The sequence below is a fragment of the Lissotriton vulgaris genome, chromosome 3_1 (assembly GCF_964263255.1).
Source record: "Lissotriton vulgaris chromosome 3_1, aLisVul1.2, whole genome shotgun sequence".
Taxonomy (NCBI): Eukaryota; Metazoa; Chordata; class Amphibia; order Caudata; family Salamandridae; genus Lissotriton; species Lissotriton vulgaris.
In genome coordinates this window covers 42558963-42580778 of record NC_141689.1, presented here as the reverse complement: position 1 = coordinate 42580778, position 21816 = coordinate 42558963, and the positions used below count along the sequence as shown (strand labels likewise).

At 46.2% G+C, this 21816-nt stretch overlaps 1 long non-coding RNA gene across 1 annotated transcript in view; it reads left to right on the top strand.

Moving 5' to 3' along the window:
• Window positions 1-13396, top strand: part of LOC147725897 (uncharacterized) — a 33732-nt gene extending 20336 nt beyond the window's left edge. Inside the window, exons 4-5 of the long non-coding RNA XR_015309401.1 lie at window positions 622-663; window positions 13351-13396. This is a non-coding gene — a long non-coding RNA (uncharacterized LOC147725897). The remainder of the gene's footprint in view (window positions 1-621; window positions 664-13350) is intronic.
• Window positions 13397-21816: the final 8420 nt, after the last annotated feature.

Genomic DNA, 21816 nt, shown 5'->3' with positions numbered 1-21816 from the left:
AAGATCTGAGCTGCATCTTGGTGCCCAAAACAATTTCCAAATATCAGACAGCGGGTTCTTGGAACAGCATTTCAGGAGGACAGAAGAAGGGACTGGGTAGAATGGATGGGACCCATGTACTGCATGAGGGGTGCACGGAAGTGTGGGAGCCCAGAGCTGTGCCTTGGGGATGCCAATGTCTAAACACCTGGAAGGGGGAGGGGGAAGATCAGCAGGATACAGATAAGGACCGATCAGCCCTCAGTGCCTACAGAGAAGAGGGTGACATGCATGGCGCAGTGCTCCAGACCTGCAAGCTTCAGAGAGAACCAGGATGGGAAATTGGTGATAATGATGGGTGAATGAACACAGGCTCAATGGAGTAGAGAGCATAGAATGAGTAGGTACTGAAGGTACAGATGTAAAATGAGTTGTTAAAGACAGGAATTTCAAGAAGGCAGCAGGTGGCAAAGGCAGTAGTTGGCAGGGATAAGGGATCAGCCATAGATTTCTTGAGCAGGATGTAGAGGAGCCGGTGAGCAGAGATTGGTTAAAGAGGTTGCTGAATGAGGATAGAACCTGGGAGACAGGGCCAGTGGTTTCATCGAAAGATGCTGATACAACATGTTTCCTGTTTTTTAGGTGCCCATGAACAAGGATCAACAGATCAACACAAGCAGGAAGGTAATGTTTTTGACATTTCACATCCACACTCAAAATTATGACATTCAGCACACAAATTATAGTCTGTATTTCACTTTGTTATAGGACACTCCCCATTACCATGTATCCCATAACACCACACTCCCACACACCCTCCTCAGAAAGGCAACCCACTCTGCAGTGTACCTAGTCTTCATACTGCCTCTGCTAGCATGCCAACTCCTCTGATGGCACACACACTATGTAGGGAGATGATCCACTTCATCGTCTAACCTGATAGTATGCGCTCTATGTAGGGATATGATCCACTTCAGCGTCTAACCTGATGGTATGCGCTCTATGTAGGGATATGATCCACTTCATAGTCTAACCTGATAGTATGAACTCTATGTAGGGAGATGATCCACTTCAGCGCCTAACCTGATGGGACGCGCTCTTTGTAGGGAGATGATCCATTTCATCGCCTAATCTGATGGTATGCAATCTATGTAGGGATATGATCCACTTCATAGTCTAACCTGATGGTATGCGCTCTATGTAGGGACATGATCCACTTCAGCGTCTAACCTGATGGTATGCTCTCTATGTAGGAATATGATCCACTTCATCGTCTAACCTGATGGTATGCGCTCTATGTAGGGATATGATCCACTTCATAGTCTAACCTGATAGTATGAACTCTATGTAGGGAGATGATCCACTTCAGCGCCTAACCTGATGGGACGCGCTCTTTGTAGGGAGATGATCCATTTCATCGCCTAATCTGATGGTATGCAATCTATGTAGGGATATGATCCACTTCATAGTCTAACCTGATGGTATGCGCTCTATGTAGGGATATGATCCACTTCAGCGTCTAACCTGATGGTATGCGCTCTATGTAGGGATATGATCCACTTCATCGTCTAACCTGATGGTATGCGCTCTATGTAGGGAGATGATCCACTTCAGCGTCTAACTTGATGGGATGCGTTCTATGTAGGGATATGATCCATTTCATTGCCTAATCTGATGGTATGCAATTTATGTAGGGATATGATCCACTTCATCGTCTAACCTGATGGTATGAGCTCTATGTAGGGATATGATCCACTTCATCGTCTAACCTGATGGTATGCGCCCTTTGTATGGAGATGATCACTTCATCGTCTAACCTGATGGTATGCGCTCTATGTAGGGATATGATCCACTTCATCGTCTAACCTGATGGAATGCGCCCTTTGTAGGGATATGATCCACTTCATCGTCTAACCTGATGGTATGAGCTCTATGTAGGGATATGATCCATTTCATAGTCTAACCTGATGGTATGCGCTCTATGTAGGGAGATGATCCACTTCAGCGTCTAACTTGATGGGATGCGTTCTATGTAGGGATATGATCCATTTCATTGGCTAATCTGATGGTATGCAATCTATGTAGGGATATGATCCACTTCATCGTCTTACCTGATGGTATGCGTTCTATGTAGGGATATGATCCACTTCCTCGTCTAACCTGATGGTATGCAATCTATGTAGGGATATGATCCACTTCATCGTCTAACCTGATAGTATGCGCTCTATGTAGGGATATGATCCACTTCAGCGTCTAACCTGATGGTATGCGCTCTATGTAGGGATATGATCCACTTCATAGTCTAACCTGATAGTATGAACTCTATGTAGGGAGATGATCCACTTCAGCGCCTAACCTGATGGGACGCGCTCTTTGTAGGGAGATGATCCATTTCATCGCCTAATCTGATGGTATGCAATCTATGTAGGGATATGATCCACTTCATAGTCTAACCTGATGGTATGCGCTCTATGTAGGGATATGATCCACTTCAGCGTCTAACCTGATGGTATGCTCTCTATGTAGGAATATGATCCACTTCATCGTCTAACCTGATGGTATGCGCTCTATGTAGGGATATGATCCACTTCATCGTCTAACCTGATAGTATGAACTCTATGTAGGGAGATGATCCACTTCAGCGCCTAACCTGATGGGACGCGCTCTTTGTAGGGAGATGATCCATTTCATCGCCTAATCTGATGGTATGCAATCTATGTAGGGATATGATCCACTTCATAGTCTAACCTGATGGTATGCGCTCTATGTAGGGATATGATCCACTTCAGCGTCTAACCTGATGGTATGCTCTCTATGTAGGAATATGATCCACTTCATCGTCTAACCTGATGGTATGCGCTCTATGTAGGGATATGATCCACTTCATAGTCTAACCTGATAGTATGAACTCTATGTAGGGAGATGATCCACTTCAGCGCCTAACCTGATGGGACGCGCTCTTTGTAGGGAGATGATCCATTTCATCGCCTAATCTGATGGTATGCAATCTATGTAGGGATATGATCCACTTCATAGTCTAACCTGATGGTATGCGCTCTATGTAGGGATATGATCCACTTCAGCGTCTAACCTGATGGTATGCGCTCTATGTAGGGATATGATCCACTTCATCGTCTAACCTGATGGTATGCGCTCTATGTAGGGAGATGATCCACTTCAGCGTCTAACTTGATGGGATGCGTTCTATGTAGGGATATGATCCATTTCATCGCCTAATCTGATGGTATGCAATCTATGTAGGGATATGATCCACTTCATCGTCTAACCTGATGGTATGAGCTCTATGTAGGGATATGATCCACTTCATCGTCTAACCTGATGGTATGCGCCCTTTGTATGGAGATGATCACTTCATCGTCTAACCTGATGGTATGCACTCTATGTAGGGATATGATCCACTTCATCGTCTAACCTGATGGAATGCGCCCTTTGTAGGGATATGATCCACTTCATCGTCTAACCTGATGGTATGAGCTCTATGTAGGGATATGATCCATTTCATAGTCTAACCTGATGGTATGCGCTCTATGTAGGGAGATGATCCACTTCAGCGTCTAACTTGATGGGATGCGTTCTATGTAGGGATATGATCCATTTCATTGGCTAATCTGATGGTATGCAATCTATGTAGGGATATGATCCACTTCATCGTCTTACCTGATGGTATGCGTTCTATGTAGGGATATGATCCACTTCCTCGTCTAACCTGATGGTATGCAATCTATGTAGGGATATGATCCACTTCATCGTCTAACCGGATGGTATGCGTTCTATGTAGGGATATGATCCACTTCATCGTCTTACCGGATGGTATAAGCTCTATGTAGGGATATGATCCACTTCATCGTCTAACCTGATGGTATGCAATCTATGTAGGGATATGATCCACTTCATCATCTAACCTGATGGTATGAGCTCTATGTAGGGATATGATCCACTTCATCGTCTAACCTGATGGTATGCGCTCTATGTAGGGAGATGATCCACTTCATCATATACCCTGATGGCATACTCTCTATGTAGGGATATGATCCACTTTGTCTATCCGGATGCCATGTGCTCTATCTAGGGAGAAGATCTACTACATCGTCTGTCTGGATGCTGTGCTCGCTGGCAGCTTCACTCAGATTGTTCACCACCTCCACCCCAGTGTGTGTCATTGGCCGTACTACTGATTATCTCTGGCAGAGCACTTTTCTCTTCAGTCATGCACCATTCCTTTTGTGACATGCACAAATGAACCAGAGAAACTCTTTACAGTTTCTAGAGGGCTGCTCTATTGTTATGTTATATGCAGTGCCTATCTCACAAAAGTACATGCTCAACCTCACTGTTTTCCACACTAATTTAAATCCCCAAAAGACAAGATAGCATATTCATCTCTATTATTCTTCCACCATAAAGAGATATATACACACCAATTGACTGAAATGCCATGCACAGGACACCTAGATCTTTTTTCCACTAATGTAACACACATTTCCTCAACTCAACCTCTGGCAACGTACCCCTCTCACTGGAGTGCCACATTTCAAGACCACACTTGCATGCTACCAACAAAGGTTTCTTAAAACAAACTTGAATCTAACATTGGTTTAAAAGCCCCCAGTATCTAGTGACAAACATAACATCTTTCAAAAAATTAACATTCCTGTGATACCATATTTCAGCAAACCAGTACCTCTACCCTCAGTCAAAGAAAAGGACATTAATTGCCCCCTGTGCTGACATCACATGCCAGCTGATTGACTGACAAGTGCCATTGTTGTGTTATTTGGGTCACACCCAGTGGATTTCCTAAGCCCGATAAGGACAATGCAACCTTTTGCCACAAAAGGGAAACTGGCAGGTGTATTTATTTTTTATTTTGTTTATTTTAAAAGTTTTATATAGCGCTAGCTTGACCAGTAGGTATCAGAGCGCTTTACATACACACTGTAAAAAACAGAAGGAAGTTGCATTACATAGTTGGGAGGCAGTAAGGAAGCAAAACAGAGATAAATAAAAACCCAGCATGAAAAATAAGTAAACAGTGGTGCGGAGGGAGAGACACAAACAAAGGTGGTTAACACAGTCCAGTCACCAACTATCCTTGAATGTCAAGAGAGAGAGGAGTCAACTTGGGTATTGCAGTCAATATTAGTTGACATTTGTCAGGAAAGTATTTGTTAAGGAGATGGAGTTTCAGGTCCCTTTTGAAACGGGAGGAGGGGTTGCTTCTGAGGACTCTAGGGAGAGCGTTCCACATCCTGGGAGCTTTGCCAGAAAACGATCGGTATTGGGTGGTTTTCTTTTTCAGTTTCGGAGGGATAAGAAGGAGAGAGTTGGAGCTTCTCAGCGTTCTGGATTGACCTGCCCTAACCAGTTCGTTGTTGAGGTAGTTGGGGGCCGGAGAGTGAAGGGTTTTGTGTGTGATGCAGGCAGCTTGTAAATACACCTCCCTTCCATGGGAAGCCAGTTGAGGGAGTTGAGAGCTGGAGTGAGCTGTTCAAATCTTTTTACTCCAGATAGGAGTCGAGCGGCCATGTTCAGCACTGCCCTTAGTGAGGCTAGGTGAGCTTTTGGAGTCCCTGTTAGGATGGCGTTCCCATAGACGATTTTAGAGAGAACTAGGGATTAAACTACTGTCTTGAGGTCATCATGGGGAAGAAAAGGTTTCAATTTCTTCAGGTGTCTTAGAAAGAAAAGAGCACTTTTTGCAGAGTTTTTGATGTGGGCCTCCATTGATAAGTTCTTGTCAAGGGTGATGCCTAGAGACTTAATTGAGTCGGATAGGATGAGGGGGCAGTTTAGGGCAACCAGATACTTGAGCCACTCTTCGATTGGTCGATGGTTGCTTTTTGGAGAGAATAGGATTACTTCAGTTTTATCTGGGTTGAGTTTTAAGTGGTTAGCGTTGAACCAAGTTTGGATCTCGGTTAGAGTGACATTGAGGTGTCAGATGTCGCTGGGAGACTCGGTTTTGAAATAGATTTGGGTGTCATCAGCGTAAAGGTAGTGATTCACTCCAGCTTCTTTCAAGATGATTGTGAGGGGCTCCATGAAGAGATTGAAGAGGGACGGGTAAGAGGATCGAGCCTTGCGGGACCACAAGTGTGACTTTTGTTGGCTTCGAGAGACAGGAGTTGATTTTAATTTGTTGCGAGCGGTGTTGAAGGAAGGAGGTGAACCATTTTATTTATTTATTTCCAGTATTTGTAAAGCGCAACACTCATCCCATGGGATATCACGGCGCTATAAAACGAGGGAGACTGCTGAGGGATATGCTGGGGGATTAATTTTTGGGGAAGAGGTGAGTTTTTAATTTTTGGCGGAACTGAAGGTAGTTTTTGGTGTGTCTGAGGTCTACAGGTAGCTCATTCCACCTTTTGGCTGCCAGATATGATAAGGCGCGTCCGCCTGTTCTTACTTTGTGGATGCGCTTAGGTTTGGCCAGAGCTGAGTGATTCGATCTTAGGTTCCTGTTGGGAACGTAGAAGTCAATTTTCCCTTGGAGAATTGTGGGGCCAGTTTTATGAAGAGCTCTGTGCGCATGGCAGAGTATTTTGAAAGTAGCCCTCTGGCGCATCGGTAGCCAGTGAAGTTTCCTGAGGCATGCAGATGCTGAGTCTCGCTTGCCTTTATTGCAGACCAGTTTGGCTGCCTGATTTTGCAGGACCTGAAGGCGGGAGAAGAGTTGTTCGTTCATCCCTTCGAATAATGCGTTGCCATAGTCTAGGCGGCTAACCAGTAGGGCTTGAGTGACTGTACGTCGACAGTCCAGGGGTATCCATGGAAATTTTTTTGCCAGAAGTTTGAGTATTGCAAAGCCCTTGCCCCAGAGTGATCGTATGTGGTCCTTCATGGACAGGGCGTCGTCCATGATGATGCCTAGATTTCTGGCGTGCTGTTTTGGGGTGGGGGCTGATCCCAATGAGGGTGGCCACCATGTGGCGTTCCATGTAAGTTTCGCTCCTCCGAACAGGAGTATCTCCGATTTGCCGGCATTTAGTTTTAAGCAGTGGTTGTGCATCCATTGGGCCATTTCAGAGAGACAGCCGTGTAGCTTTTTCTTTGTTGTGTCTGGCCCTTCATCCATTGTCACCATCAGCTGTGTGTCATCGACATAAGAGCATATGCTGATGCCCCACTTTCTTCCGATGTCAGCCAGAGATGAAATATAGACATTGAAAAGAGTGGGGCTCAGCGAGGCCCCCTGTGGGACCCCACAGCCGATGGGATAGGGTTTTGAGTAGAACTGGCCCATATGCACTGCCTGGGTACGAGGAAAGATCTAATCCAATTTAATGCTGTAGATTGCACTCCTTTACTCAGGAGTGAGTTTAGTAGGCAATCGTGTGATACCGTGTCAAACGCTGCTTGGAGAGATAAGGGAGCTGGGAAATTGGCCTGTAGTTCTCCGGATTGGAGATGTCGGATCCTGCTTTCTTCAGAAGGGGGGTCACAGATGCGTGTTTCCAGGCTTCCGGAAAAGACGCGGTGGTGAGCGATTTATTGAAAAGTTTGGTGATAAGAGGGCAGAGCGTTGGTGCAATTATGGAGAACACGAAGTGGGGACAGGGGTCCGCGGGAGAGCCGGATTTAACGGTGTTTAGTACCGCTAATACCTCGTCTTCAGAGAATAGTTGAAAACTAGTTAGACGCGGTGTGTTACCTGAGTCTGATTGGTCATTGCATTTATCTGATGTTGGAGTATGCTTGTCAGAATTGTCAGGCAAGATATGAGTGTTTAGGGGAGTGAAGGTGGAGTAGATTTTGTTGATTTTATCAGAAAAGAAGGTGCTGATGCGTTCACAGGCCTCGGTTGAGGGGGTGAGGGTTTGTGAGGTGCTGGATGGGTTACTGAACTCCTTCACTATTTTGAACAGTTCTTTTGCGGAATTGTGGTTCTCATGAATTCGTTGAGTGAAGTACGCCTTTTTTGCGTCTTTGATGGCTAGGATATATTGTTTTCGTTTGGTGACATAGTTTGCTCTAGCTTCCGCGTCTTTCGTTTGTCTCCATCGGTGTTCATTTTTTTGGCATTCCTTTTTGAGGCTCTTGAGGAGAGGGGTATACCATTTCTCCGTTGTAGTTGTTTTTTTTCTTGATTCCCGCATAGGAGCTAGTTTGTCTAGCGTTTGCCGTATTCCGGTGTCTAAAAGAGTGACGTTGTTACAGATGGAAGAGTCCTCCAGTAATGTGACATCTGTCTCGAGAAAGTGATTTTGAAAGTTTGAATCGTTAATTAGCCTACAGGCTCTATTGGTGATGAGAGGGGTGGTTCTGAGCTTCAAAGGTTTACCAGGGAGTTTGAATGAAAAGGATAACATGGAGTGATCGGACCAAGACAGGGGTAGGATTTCTTTTATGGTGGTCGATTCAATATTGGTGAAGAGTAGGTCCAGGGTGTGCCCAGCTAGGTGCGTGGGGCCCTCAACCCACTGTTTAAGTTGTAGAATTTCCATATCATATTTCAACTGGGAAGATCCGGGGGCGTCTATTTTTTCGTAATGGATGTTGAAGTCACCGACAACCATATAGTTTTTGTATTTTAAGCAGAATGGTAGCAGTTGGTTCAGTAATTTAGCGCCTACACTGGCTTGTTGCCCTGGGGGGTTGTAGACAACTGCACCGGCTAAAATAGTGAGACCCTCGAAGAGAATTTTGAATGGTAATATCTCATGTTCGGGGTTGACAGTTGTGGTTTCGGCAAGGCATGTCAGGTGATCTCTAAAGATCACGGCGACTCCGCCTCCTTTTTTTTTGCCTTGTCTGTTTTGTGTGATTATTTTGTATTCAGGGGGAAGGGCATTAGCGAGATCTGGAGCACTAGTATCAGATAACCATTTTTCAGTGATAAAAACCAGGTCTGGGGTCCTGGATGTCAGCATGTCCCAGATGTCCAGGGCATGTTTAGGTAGTGATCTGGCATTAAGGTATAGACATTTCAATACCAGCTGATTTTTTGCAGGGATTGTGTGGTGGTCAGTTGGGGATTGGCCCATACTGGACCAGCGGCAGGCGAGACAGGTGATAGGTCCATAGGATAGGCCGGGGCCGGTTTGGATACATAGGTGAGATCTGACATCCGTGGTGGCTTTGTTGAGGGCTAGTAGTTTGCTGCGTGCATAACAGATAGGTGTAGACATGGTTGAGGTGGGGCCGGTAGGAGGTATAGCCCCTAGTCCTGGTCGGTCGCGGATGGGCTCAGAGGAGCTTGCCTTAGGCGCGCCTTCGGCGCGCAAACGTCGCGCCCGCTGCGCTCGCCCGCTGCACGACCGAGGATTGCACATAATTTATGTTGCTCCGGGGTTGTGGATCGAGGGGGCGTGGCCTGAAAGGGGCGTGGCCTCCGCTCGTGGCGGGAGGGTGCGAGGGGGAGTATGCGTGCAGCGTCAGCGCTGGCTCCGCTGCGTGCACGACTGTTTTTTTCAGGTAGGTGAGATTAAAAACACAAGCAATCTGTGACAGTTAATTTCTAAAATACAAGTAATCTGTGACAATAAATTTTAAAAAGATGCTGCCTCACTCCCAGCTTTCCGCCTCAGGAGTCAACTCTCGGTTTTGCTGGGTGCCCTGACACGGCGCCTTTTATACAGGAGTGTCTGGGGGCGTGGCCTGAAAGGGGCGTGGCCTCCGCTCGTGGCGGGAGAGCGCGAGGGGGAGTATGCGTGCAGCGTCAGCGCTGGCTCCGCTGCGTGCACGACTGTTTCTTTCAGGTAGGTGAAATTAAAAACACAAGCAATCTGTGACAGTTAATTTCTAAAATACAAGTAATCTGTGACAATAAGTTTTAAAAAGATGCTGCCTCACTCCGGGCTTTCCGCCTCAGGAGTCAACTCTCGGTTTTGCTGGGTGCCCTGACACGGCGCCTTTTATACAGGAGTGTCTGGGGGCGTGGCCTGAAAGGGGCGTGGCCTCCGCTCGTGGCGGGAGGGCGCGAGGGGGAGTATGCGTGCAGCGTCAGCGCTGGCTCCGCTGCGTGCACGACTGTTTCTTTCAGGTAGGTGAAATTAAAAACACAAGCAATCTGTGACAGTTAATTTCTAAAATACAAGTAATCTGTGACAATAAGTTTTAAAAAGATGCTGCCTCACTCCGGGCTTTCCGCCTCAGGAGTCAACTCTCGGTTTTGCTGGGTGCCCTGACACGGCGCCTTTTATACAGGAGTGTCTGGGGGCGTGGCCTGAAAGGGGCGTGGCCTCCGCTCGTGGTGGGAGGGCGCGAGGGGGAGTATGCGTGCAGCGTCAGCGCTGGCTCCGCTGCGTGCACGACTGTTTCTTTCAGGTAGGTGAAATTAAAAACACAAGCAATCTGTGACAGTTAATTTCTAAAATACAAGTAATCTGTGACAATAAGTTTTAAAAAGATGCTGCCTCACTCCCGGCTTTCCGCCTCAGGAGTCAACTCTCGGTTTTGCTGGGTGCCCTGACACGGCGCCTTTTATACAGGAGTGTCTGGGGGCGTGGCCTGAAAGGGGCGTGGCCTCCGCTCGTGGTGGGAGGGCGCGAGGGGGAGTATGCGTGCAGCGTCAGCGCTGGCTCCGCTGCGTGCACGACTGTTTCTTTCAGGTAGGTGAAATTAAAAACACAAGCAATCTGTGACAGTTAATTTCTAAAATACAAGTAATCTGTGACAATAAGTTTTAAAAAGATGCTGCCTCACTCCCGGCTTTCCGCCTCAGGAGTCAACTCTCGGTTTTGCTGGGTGCCCTGACACGGCGCCTTTTATACAGGAGTGTCTGGGGGCGTGGCCTGAAAGGGGCGTGGCCTCCGCTCGTGGCGGGAGGGCGCGAGGGGGAGTATGCGTGCTGCGTCAGTGCTGGCTCCGCTGCGTGCACGACTGTTTCTTTCAGGTAGGTGAAATTAAAAACACAAGCAATCTGTGACAGTTAATTTCTAAAATACAAGTAATCTGTGACAATAAGTTTTAAAAAGATGCTGCCTCACTCCCGGCTTTACGCCTCAGGAGTCAACTCTCGGTTTTGCTGGGTGCCCTGACACGGCGCCTTTTATACAGGAGTGTCTGGGGGCGTGGCCTGAAAGGGGCATGGCCTCCGCTCGTGGCGGGAGGGCGCGAGGGGGAGTATGCGTGCAGCGTCAGCGCTGGCTCCGCTGCGTGCACGACTGTTTCTTTCAGGTAGGTGAGATTAAAAACACAAGCAATCTGTGACAGTTAATTTCTAAAATACAAGTAATCTGTGACAATAAGTTTTAAAAAGATGCTGCCTCACTCCCGGCTTTCCGCCTCAGGAGTCAACTCTCGGTTTTGCTGGGTGCCGTGACACGGCGCCTTTTATACAGGAGTGTCTGGGGGCGTGGCCTGAAAGGGGCGTGGCCTCCGCTCGTGGCGGGAGGGCGCGAGGGGGAGTATGCGTGCAGCGTCAGCGCTGGCTCCGCTGCGTGCACGACTGTTTCTTTCAGGTAGGTGAAATTAAAAACACAAGCAATCTATGACAGTTAATTTCTAAAATACAAGTAATCTGTGACAATAAGTTTTAAAAAGATGCTGCCTCACTCCCGGCTTTCCGCCTCAGGAGTCAACTCTCGGTTTTGCTGGGTGCCCTGACACGGCGCCTTTTATACAGGAGTGTCTGGGGGCGTGGCCTGAAAGGGGCGTGTCCTCCGCTCGTGGCGGGAGGGCGCGAGGGGGAGTATGCGTGCAGCGTCAGCGCTGGCTCCGCTGCGTGCACGACTGTTTCTTTCAGGTAGGTGAGATTAAAAACACAAGCAATCTGTGACAGTTAATTTCTAAAATACAAGTAATCTGTGACAATAAGTTTTAAAAAGATGCTGCCTCACTCCCGGCTTTCCGCCTCAGGAGTCAACTCTCGGTTTTGCTGGGTGCCCTGACACGGCGCCTTTTATACAGGAGTGTCTGGGGGCGTGGCCTGAAAGGGGCGTGGCCTCCGCTTGTGGCGGGAGGGCGCGAGGGGGAGTATGCGTGCAGCGTCAGCGCTGGCTCCGCTGCGTGCACGACTGTTTCTTTCAGGTAGGTGAGATTAAAAACACAAGCAATCTGTGACAGTTAATTTCTAAAATACAAGTAATCTGTGACAATAAGTTTTAAAAAGATGCTGCCTCACTCCCGGCTTTCCGCCTCAGGAGTCAACTCTCGGTTAGTACTGTGCCATTAATGCCGGAGTGCTTCGACAAGGTCTCCAGAATAGCTGGATGATTTACTGTGTCAAATGCCGCAGATAGGTCAATAACGATGAGTAGGCAGTCATCACCTTCATCTAAAGCCTTGTGAATATCATCAGAGATGTTGAGCATAGCTGTTTCAGTGCTACAGCATTTCCTGAATCCTGATTGAAAGGTGTTGAGGAGGTTGAACTCCTCAATGTGTTTGTTGAGTTGGTGGAGAACGCATTTCTCTAATGTTTTTGCAAGGAATGGGAGGTTGAAGATAGGTCTGAGGTTGTTAAGATCATTAGGGTCGGTCCCTGGTTTCTTGAGAATGGGTGTGATTTGTCCTAGTTGAAGGGAGTCTAGGACACAGCCTGAGGTGAGAGAGGCGTTGATGCTTTTAGTCCAGAAAGGGGAGATGGTGTGGTTGAGTTCTTTTATAATTGTGGATGGGAGGGGATCCATAGTGAGGGGGGGGAGGTTTTAGAATAGAAATTATAATTGAAGACCTTGATTTCTGACATTAGCTCGAAGTCGGACCAATGTGCATTGTTTTTTAGCTGGAGGCAGACCTGATTGTCCTTGCTAAGAACGCTTTCTGATTGCTTGAGGGTGGTTAAAGTGGGGCAGGTTAAGAGGGAAGGAGGGTTAGCAGTTTGGATGAAGGATTGATCAATTTTTGAGACTTTATTAGTAAAGAAGGTGGCATTTTCTTCACATTGCTCTTTGGTGGCTTTGATTTCTTGAGAAGGAGTGCAGTTTGTTTGGTTTTTGACAATATTGAAGAGTTCTCTCGGTTTGTTTTTTGCCAGATCTAGTTGGCTACGGAAGAAAGACGCCTTTTCACTGAAAATGTGTTTTTTGTATGCCTGCCACTCCTCCTGCAAAAACAAAAGAGCACGTCCATACCCTGTGTGCTAACCCTCAACAGGATAGAGAGAAAACTATTGGTTTTCTTATATAACCCTCACCCCCCAGGATTGCCCCCCTGGTGGCAGGCTTCATCCTAGGGATCCTCTCATTCCGCTGTGGAACGGGGCGTGCTGTGACCTGCGAGTTACACGGGAGCACTAAGTAGTATGCTCTAGATGATGTTCTCCCCAACAACTGGTTACTGATTGCTAATGGAAGCGTACTGCTCTGGCTAGGGAAGGATCAGTCAAAGTGTCGGTGGCGAGGTAAGGGACTGTACTCTCTGTGTGTGCCGCGCAGTTTAACACGTGTTTTCTTCTTATTTTAGAAGTGACCTACGCAGTGGTGGCAGTACAGAAAGACACGCAGGTAGGTTACTGTAGAATCATAACTTCTGACAACCAATGGCTTATGCATTCTCTACATGTGCTGGTAATGCAACAGGTAACTTTTGGGCAACCTAGCCTTCTTCAAACCTTTTCCCTCCTCACCTAGACAATCACGACCGGTGATTGAATGGAAGTTCATACTTCCTCATACCTCAGAATTGTCTGTACGTTGGTAATATCACACTTATGTATCTTAAAAGTACAATTACTAGAGGCCACCAGTTTGCCTGCCATTACATTGCATGTCACAGTTTACGTTGTCTGCTTGAAAGGGTAAACGCTGCAGGGAAGTGAAGTCAGAGGGGCTTCCTGTAGTATTTGTGACCTTTCCTTGGTAAAAAATAAACCCCAAGGAAATATTACCTGCCCCTCGCACCCGCTACTTTTTCTTTGGCGACACAAGTGCTGCAAAAGGGGTAATATCAACAGGCCCAGCCATAGTCCCTACTTCTCCATTACTTTACTTCGCAGACCATCCAAGAGATGTACACACTCTACCGTCTCCACATGCCATCTGTGACTGTGGCTGCCCCCATATGAAGCCCTCTTCTAATAAGCAAGTGTCTCACTGCTCAGGTGGAAGAGGGTGGTGTCTAGATCTATGCATCCTAATTCAAAAAAGCCTCAGAAGGCTTAGCTGTTTGGCTGATGCCCGGTGGAGCTACCTGATAGCTAAAGAGGAGATGGACTGTGGACTTCCCCCTCGGTTGTCACCTACCCAGCTGGACTTTGGGCAGACCCTCCTTCATCTCTCCATTCTATCTAACTCCTACCCCTTTACCCCACCCACTAACCCTTCTAAACTCCATTTATTTTGTCTTCTACAGTCTTGAAATGTTTTTCTAGTAACTGATGTAACATGTAACTGAAGTAATTTTATAATTTCTGTGGAACCTTATGTAAAGCGCTCTGATACCTCTGGGTCTAGCCAGCGCTATATAACACTTTTTTAAATAGAAAAAAAAGCCCTCAGCCTCAGCCATGAGTATAATCCATCATATGACTCCACTGTTGGTTTCTTTGCTGAGGACAGCGTTGTAATAAGATCTTTTGTTTTTTTCCAGATTGAACCTCGTTAGAACCCTCCACTGAAATAAATCACAGGTTGTCTATGTATACAAGGAAAGCTACCTCTGCTGCATGGACTAAGATGCTTTGGATGTGAGTCGTATGCACCAGCAGAATTTGACGACAGGTGTCTTCCAAAGCCCGGCCATGATGTCCACCTGACTTCACTCTACGGACCGACCCACCGATGGGGCTAAATCTGAGATTTATCACAAGCATCTGCACTGGTCTCTCCCAAAAGAGCACTCCAGGACATTGTCATATCTGGGATCATATGTAATGACCACTCGTAGCTCGTCCTCTAGATACCAACAGACTAAAAGTGAGGGAGCGGCATTTTGAATAACAGATCATTGCTCTCAATGCTAGAGGGTATCTGGAAGTGATCAGGATGGGTTGTTTAACATCTTCATTTAGGACTTGTATTGGGGAGATGTCAACACTCTGTTTGTATTGGTCATCATTGATTATGGTTTGAGCCAGGTCTGGTGGTTTAGTGGACTAATTCATCGACTGCAGGGGCCTGTGTTTGACCTCATGGTTACAGGTTCAAATCCCGACGGGCTCACTCAGAGTTTCATCCTCCTGTGTTTTATAAAATGAGTACCATTGAGTTGGGTAACAATAAACATCTGTTCTTCAGCGCCAAGGTGCCCACGGGTGAAGGAGCGCTTTACAAATACAGGTTATTAATGTTATTATGGTTAATCTGAGCATCTATGTCAAGTTGTTGGTTGAAATCAGAAATGTGGCCTTGTTTCCTGTCAGTGCACAGCCCTGCCTCATGCAGTGCAGTCTCCATGACCTGCCATGCTACTTTCTGGGTCAAGGCTGATTATGAAAAATTCAGTTTTGTGTTTCCCAAGGGGGTCGACATATGGATTATAAATTGCTCTTGGTGGACACCCAAAGGCTTGGATGTAGTGTATGAGAAGGCTTCAGTGAGCTTGAAAAACTGGTAGTGTTCAGATGGTTTGATTTAAAGCATTGTAGAACCAAACCCCAAGTCCAAAGCAAGTAGATGTAGAGTTAAGAAAGATCTCAGCGTGCACTGTCAAATGCTGCTGATGTGTCCATTAGATCAATCGGCAGGGTTCACTTTTATCGACTATTTGAAGTGTCATCCATAACACTGAGCAGGACTACTTCTGCTATGACCGGCCATGAAGCCTGACTGGTAGGTTTCAAAAAGGCTAGTGTTGATCTAGTATTTTTGTTGCCCGAATAATACTGATAGTATCCCAGAAGAATGATATCTTCCCATTCCTGGAAGTAGGAAATTCATGTGTGCTGCATCTTCTTTCCCCAGACATACACACACACGTCGTAGCTGCCCCGAAAACTCTCGCTCTTAGTAAAATATGTCTGACACTAGCTGTGCTTGTTTGTGCACTATGTTACGCTTTATTATCCGGTATTTTCACCTTGAGCTTTAGATATCTGGACATTTTAGAGCCTGTTGAGATTAAGTTAAAAGGTCATTTTTAGGTCTCAGCTACTGATGGCTTTAGCAGTCTGTAGGTAGACATAGGGCCTTCTCTACAAGAATGTGCGGTACGGCACCGCACCGCAAGGCATTTGGCTGTGTCGCACTGAGTCACTTTCAAAGCACAGGGATTCAACATACTTACAATAATATGTCGCATCCCTGTGTTTTCCCCTGCGCTGACGCACAATTGGATGCCATGCTCCAACACAGGCTCGCTTGCACCATGCATAAAAAGTTGTAAATCTGGGAATGCGGGAGAAAGCCTACAGCATCCAGCAGAGCGGCCCGTGCAAGTAATAGCGGTGGGGGGGGGGTAGGGGTTGGAGGGGGGTTGGGGGGGGGGGTACGGGGGGATTTCGACACACAACGACAAGGGAAAATGATTTATTTAATTTTCCCTCGTCATCTGTCGAAATTCCACCCTCACAACAGGGCCCCACTGCACTCTACCTGCACGGGCCACTCCTGAAAGCAACACCCATGGAACGCCCCTTTCAAGCATAGAGCTACGTGAAAAAGGGACGTACTTACAAAGACAAGAAAAGCCACGAAGGGTGGCTATACGTGTCCTTGTAAATAAGGGGCAAGAGAATGTGACAAACCAGCAGCGCAAGGGGCTTGTAAATAACATTTATCGAGGGTGTACTTTGGGTCAGCCGCTTCCTTATGATTTGATGGCTTTGCTGTCTGTCCACGTTGTCCGCTCTTGATCCAATGGCTTTCTTCACTGTTATCGCACAAGGGAGCATTCTGATTGGATGAGCTGTATCCTTCCAACCCATATCTCAAAGGACCATGTTTCTTTATCAATGAGCAGTTAGTGGGTTTGCTCAAGTTTCCTTGCTCTCTCTCCACTTATAACACTTCCCCAACCTTGTTCTGTTTGCCCCACATTCCACTTATGTTTCACTGTGTGCACACTGCTTTTCCACCCACGTTCTTTCATTTCCCTCTGTGTCCCCTCTCTGAGGCGCCTCCATGATGTTAGAATTGTATTACATTTTATTAAAATGTTGTTTCTGTTTGTATTAAAGATTGAACCAAGAGCTGAAAGGTACTGCTTGGCCATTCGTTCCCTTTTTGTGCTTGGAGTGTGTTTTATGTTTTTTACATTTTAATTTACTGCTCACACATGCACGTCACGTAGCGCTGCACCCTCTCGGTGAGGCTTTTCTTTAACAGAATCCGGATTGTAACATTGGCGGACATGCATTTAGAAGTTTGTTACTGGAAGCTTCAAATGTGTCCATTTTTAATTGTTGTAAAGAGTTTTAATTTTTAAGAAAGATTTTACATTCTATTTACTCTTAATGACTTATTCTTTCCATATTTTGCACTGTCATGACAGCAAACGTTATATATTGATTGTAAAGTTGAGATTGCACTATAGAATGAATATTGATACTGATCATTAGATCATTACTCGAATAAAGGCAGAATCATCTTGCTTTGCATAGGTGTGTATAGTTCTTTGAAATACATAAGGAGAGAGATACAGCCACTTAGGCAGTACGAGCATTTGCGTTCCTCGCCAAGTAAAGCCAATCCATCCATTCATCTCACTTGGTTCAACTGAAAATGCATCCTTTGTTGGAAATGCAGACCCTCCCCCCCAAGAGATGGGAGACGACGATGGCTATCTTGAGACTACAGAACAATGTGTTCTTAGATTCTCCAAAATAAATTCAGAATTCTTAAGCCTCACCTAACTATGATCTGTCGGTTGTTGAGAGGCCTCCTGTGGACCATACCAAAAACATAGTGGCCTTAATGCCAGCCGACTGCCTTCTATTGATTGATTTTGTCACTCATTTGCTAATTTCTTATTTGATGGGGTTTTTTCCCTGCTCTTCTGATTGTCCCGACCTTGGTACTCAGCTTTTTTAGGTCTCGCCTACGCAGCGCGCATGCGCTGCATAGGATGAGACCTGTAGCCATTGGTCCATTTTTTAAGCCACAACAGTGCACGCGTTCCATTGCCTTCAATGGCAACGCGTGCACGTGTGGCTATTCCCTTGCGGGCTCGAGCGCTGACACCATATGTTTGTAATTAAATTGCAAACATATGGTGTCAGCGCTCGTTCCCGTAAGGAAAACAGGAGCAGGCCTCCTCCTCTCTCCCTCCCCCCTGCTGCCAGCGCAAGGCGAAGCGCGCTTGTTTTTTTATGTCAGTCCCCCCGGGGCACAAGCAGGCATCCACTTCTGTCTTTTTGCTGCGATCAGCTGTAATGCCAGAAGCGGATGCCTGCTTGTGCCCCGGGGGAACTGCAGGACTTCAGACACAGCTGCGCGCATTGCGCTTTCACTTTAACTCATGCCTGTGGGTATTCACATTTCCACTTAGACCACCGCATTAAGCTATTCCTTTAAAGATTCGCACTGAATTTGGGCACCACTCTGCGATTACATTGGCCGTATAATAAATCAAAGCTTCTTACGACTATAAAATCATTCAGAAACAGAGGTGCATGTGGTCTAAAACACGACCGAAGTGCACTTGTGTTGTAAACAACAGAGTGCATTACTACAACTGCATATTACAAACATACTTAGGCGTTTGATTCTAAAAGAACCTCTAATGAATGATTTACAATCGCAAACAAACTGCCTTTAAACCAAAAGGTCAAACCATTTCTTGTATGCAGCGGCTCTTCCCCGAATAATAACAAGTGACAGAATATCTAGCCTGCCTGACCACCACCCCTCTAAAATGTCCACGCAGGGCAATGACTATAGTCTGACGTGACGTACCTGTCCTCGCTTGTCGTGATAACTCTGTCCTCTTTGGGATGAGGAGACCCACGGTGACTTCATCCAGGTGGCCTTCGATCTTGTTAAGGTGGACTGGTCTGCTGCTCAGCAGCCTGGAGTGGATCCAGCTGCCATGTTGCTGTCTGATCACAGAGGCGCAGCATCAGCTGACAATGGCAGAAGCTCTGGTTTCACTTGGTGTGGGCAGGAAATGGTTACCTTATTGTATATAATAGAGGGGCTAGCTAAACTGATGCTACGTCTTCAATGCTGGGGACTTCACCTGCACAGTGCATCGCTAATTGTATTCTGCCTGCAGCCACGCAGGCCTGTTATAGATGCGGAGCTCCCCGAGCCCGCCACACTTTATACCCACGCGTCTCGGCCTCCTTCTCGCACGCCCTCTCGGCTACTTATGGCCTTCAGTCCAGCTCACACTTTCTCTTTCTCACTCGCTCAAGTCCCTTCTGCCTCTCTATAGAGTACCAGTCTTCCTACCCCTGTCATTGCTGAGCCCTCAATTCCTTCTCTGTCTCTGCACATCTGTCATTTTGCCCATTTTGTCACTCCCCCACATCATCATTCAGTTCCCCTAAGCGTCTCTTGACCCGATCTCCGACTCCACCCACCATCTCTTATCTTTCGTACCTCTCAATGCCCCCACATTCTAGGGTGACCAAAATTTTACAGCCAAAAATCGGCTAGATTTCACAAAAATAGAGCAAGGACTACAATTTTAATTCAAGCCCGCAAACAGAATAACCGCTCTCCTCTGCAGCGAATTACAGAACAGGCAGTAAGAACATACATAAAATGCAATTTTTAAACCCAGCAGCTTGTTTTCTTTTCTTCTAGCGTCTTTGCAGCGCGAGCGTGCACACCACTCGCGGGTTCACTGACAACACAACCAGTTGGAAAAGCATAAATGTGATTGAAATGTAAAAATAACATGGCGACTGGTTGTGTTTAAGAAAAAAACGAGGTGTCCGGAAGACAGCAACTAATAAAAAAGTCTGCTCAACAATGTAAATACAAGTCCTTACAGCTTCGTCCCTACACCTCCTCCCATGTACTTTAACACACTTTGAATCTGCTTAATTAGTCTCTCCACTGCTCATGCTGTGCTTCAGGTGCTTTTTAAATACAAATGTTGCTGCATTTCTTATTTGTGTTTTCTGGCCACAGTTGCCTCTCCTTTCCTCAGGCTGTGATTTAGGATTTTTTATTTTAAATGTTTAGCTGCCCCACCTCATCACACCCATCCCCCCGCCCCACCCACTGTCCATGCTTGTTTAAGGAGTAGCCGTCTTTTATCGGCTGCCGTTTTCCAGTGTTCTTAGCTTCCGGCACCGAGGACTGGTTATGGTGACTTATTGAACTTTCTTTTTGGCCCAATCTTTTCGCTAGGGCCGGCGCAGAGTGTGAAAAACAAATTTGCTGTGGCCAGGACTGGCCTCAGCCTCTAACATGCGAGTACTGGGCCCAGCCACGCGGAGCAGATTCTGCCTCCTCCACACAGTGACAGTCATCGACTTTCACAAAAAGGCTCTGCTCAGTTCAGGCTGTGCAGCAGCAGGAGGTTTTCATTTAAAATTCCTGCTGCAGCTATCCCAGTGATCCAGGAATTGCTGCTACTACAAGCAGAATTAATAATTAAAGTGCTTCCAAGGCCTCCTTGACAGGTGCTACCCTCCCCTGCTTGTGGGGGGTCGCCGGGGACTATGCCATTCAAGCTGAGAGTGGGGGCAAAGTGTCTAAAGGCAGAGGGCACAGCTCTGAAGGCATGTGCCACGCCATGCCTTCTCACCATGACTTCAAACTATAGCTGCAGATGGGTCAGCTTCATCCCGGTCACTGTGCCTACCTGCCCTCTCTGGGCCAGTAACTTGCTCTTGTCTCAACTCTAGCATATCAAAACACTGTCAGAGCAGCTGTCTGCAGTGAGCGACTCCACAGACTGCAACTACAGATACCAGCCCTAGGCAGTAGCCAGTATTTACCTAGCTCTGTCAGTGACTTCTTCGGTAAATCAAAGATAAAGTGATGGTTAATGTTCCTAATGGATAGAGATATAAGTTTTGTCGATTGCAAGTTTTGACTCACTAGCAGCACAGAGTGTTAATTTGCCTGCTGCAAAGAACGTATATTCTGCATATCACAGATACTATTTCATGTGGATAGTTTAGTGGGTAACTGCTTTTGCCACAGAGATTTTTTTTGTTACTTGTATTTTATAAATTACAATACTAATCTTCACACTCTGCTCAATGAAACATAAATGCACCCCACATACCCATCAGTACCACATAATTACAAGCCACATAATTACGCTCTACTCAATGCAACATAAATACACTCCACATAATACCACTCAGTGCCACATAATTACATGCCACATAATTACACTTTACTCAATGCAACATAAATACACTCCATATAATACCACTCAGTGCCACATAATTACACACCACATATTTACTCTACTCAATGCAACATAAATACACCCTACATAATGCCACTCAGTACCACATAATTACACGTCACACAATTACTCTGTTCAATGCAACATAGATACACTCCACATAATACCACTCAGTGCCACATAATTATATGCTATATAACTACACTCTACTCAATGCAACAAACACTCCAAATAATACCACTCAGTGCCACATAATTACACGCCACATAATTACCCTCTTCTCAATGCAACATAAATACACTCCACATAAATGCACTCTATGCCAAATACCACCAATCAACATAAATGCACTCCACACCATGAAACAATTTCACTAGGCATAATTTCACTCAACACCACAGTTCCACGCCACACAATTCAAATCCACACATTTCCAATACACACACCAAACAAAATATTTCAACTCCACAATCCACAATGTACCACCAATCCACACCATATATTGGCACCACCTGAGCACCAAACATCACTTACCACCACCATTTTGCATCAGCGCATCACCTGAGCATCAAGTCAGCATCTGTTGATTCTCCCCTAGTGTCCGTCTGCTGCTCGTGTTCTAAATAAATTACTGTTTTCCAAACTCAACTCCCCCGTTATTTATGTCCCTCTCCC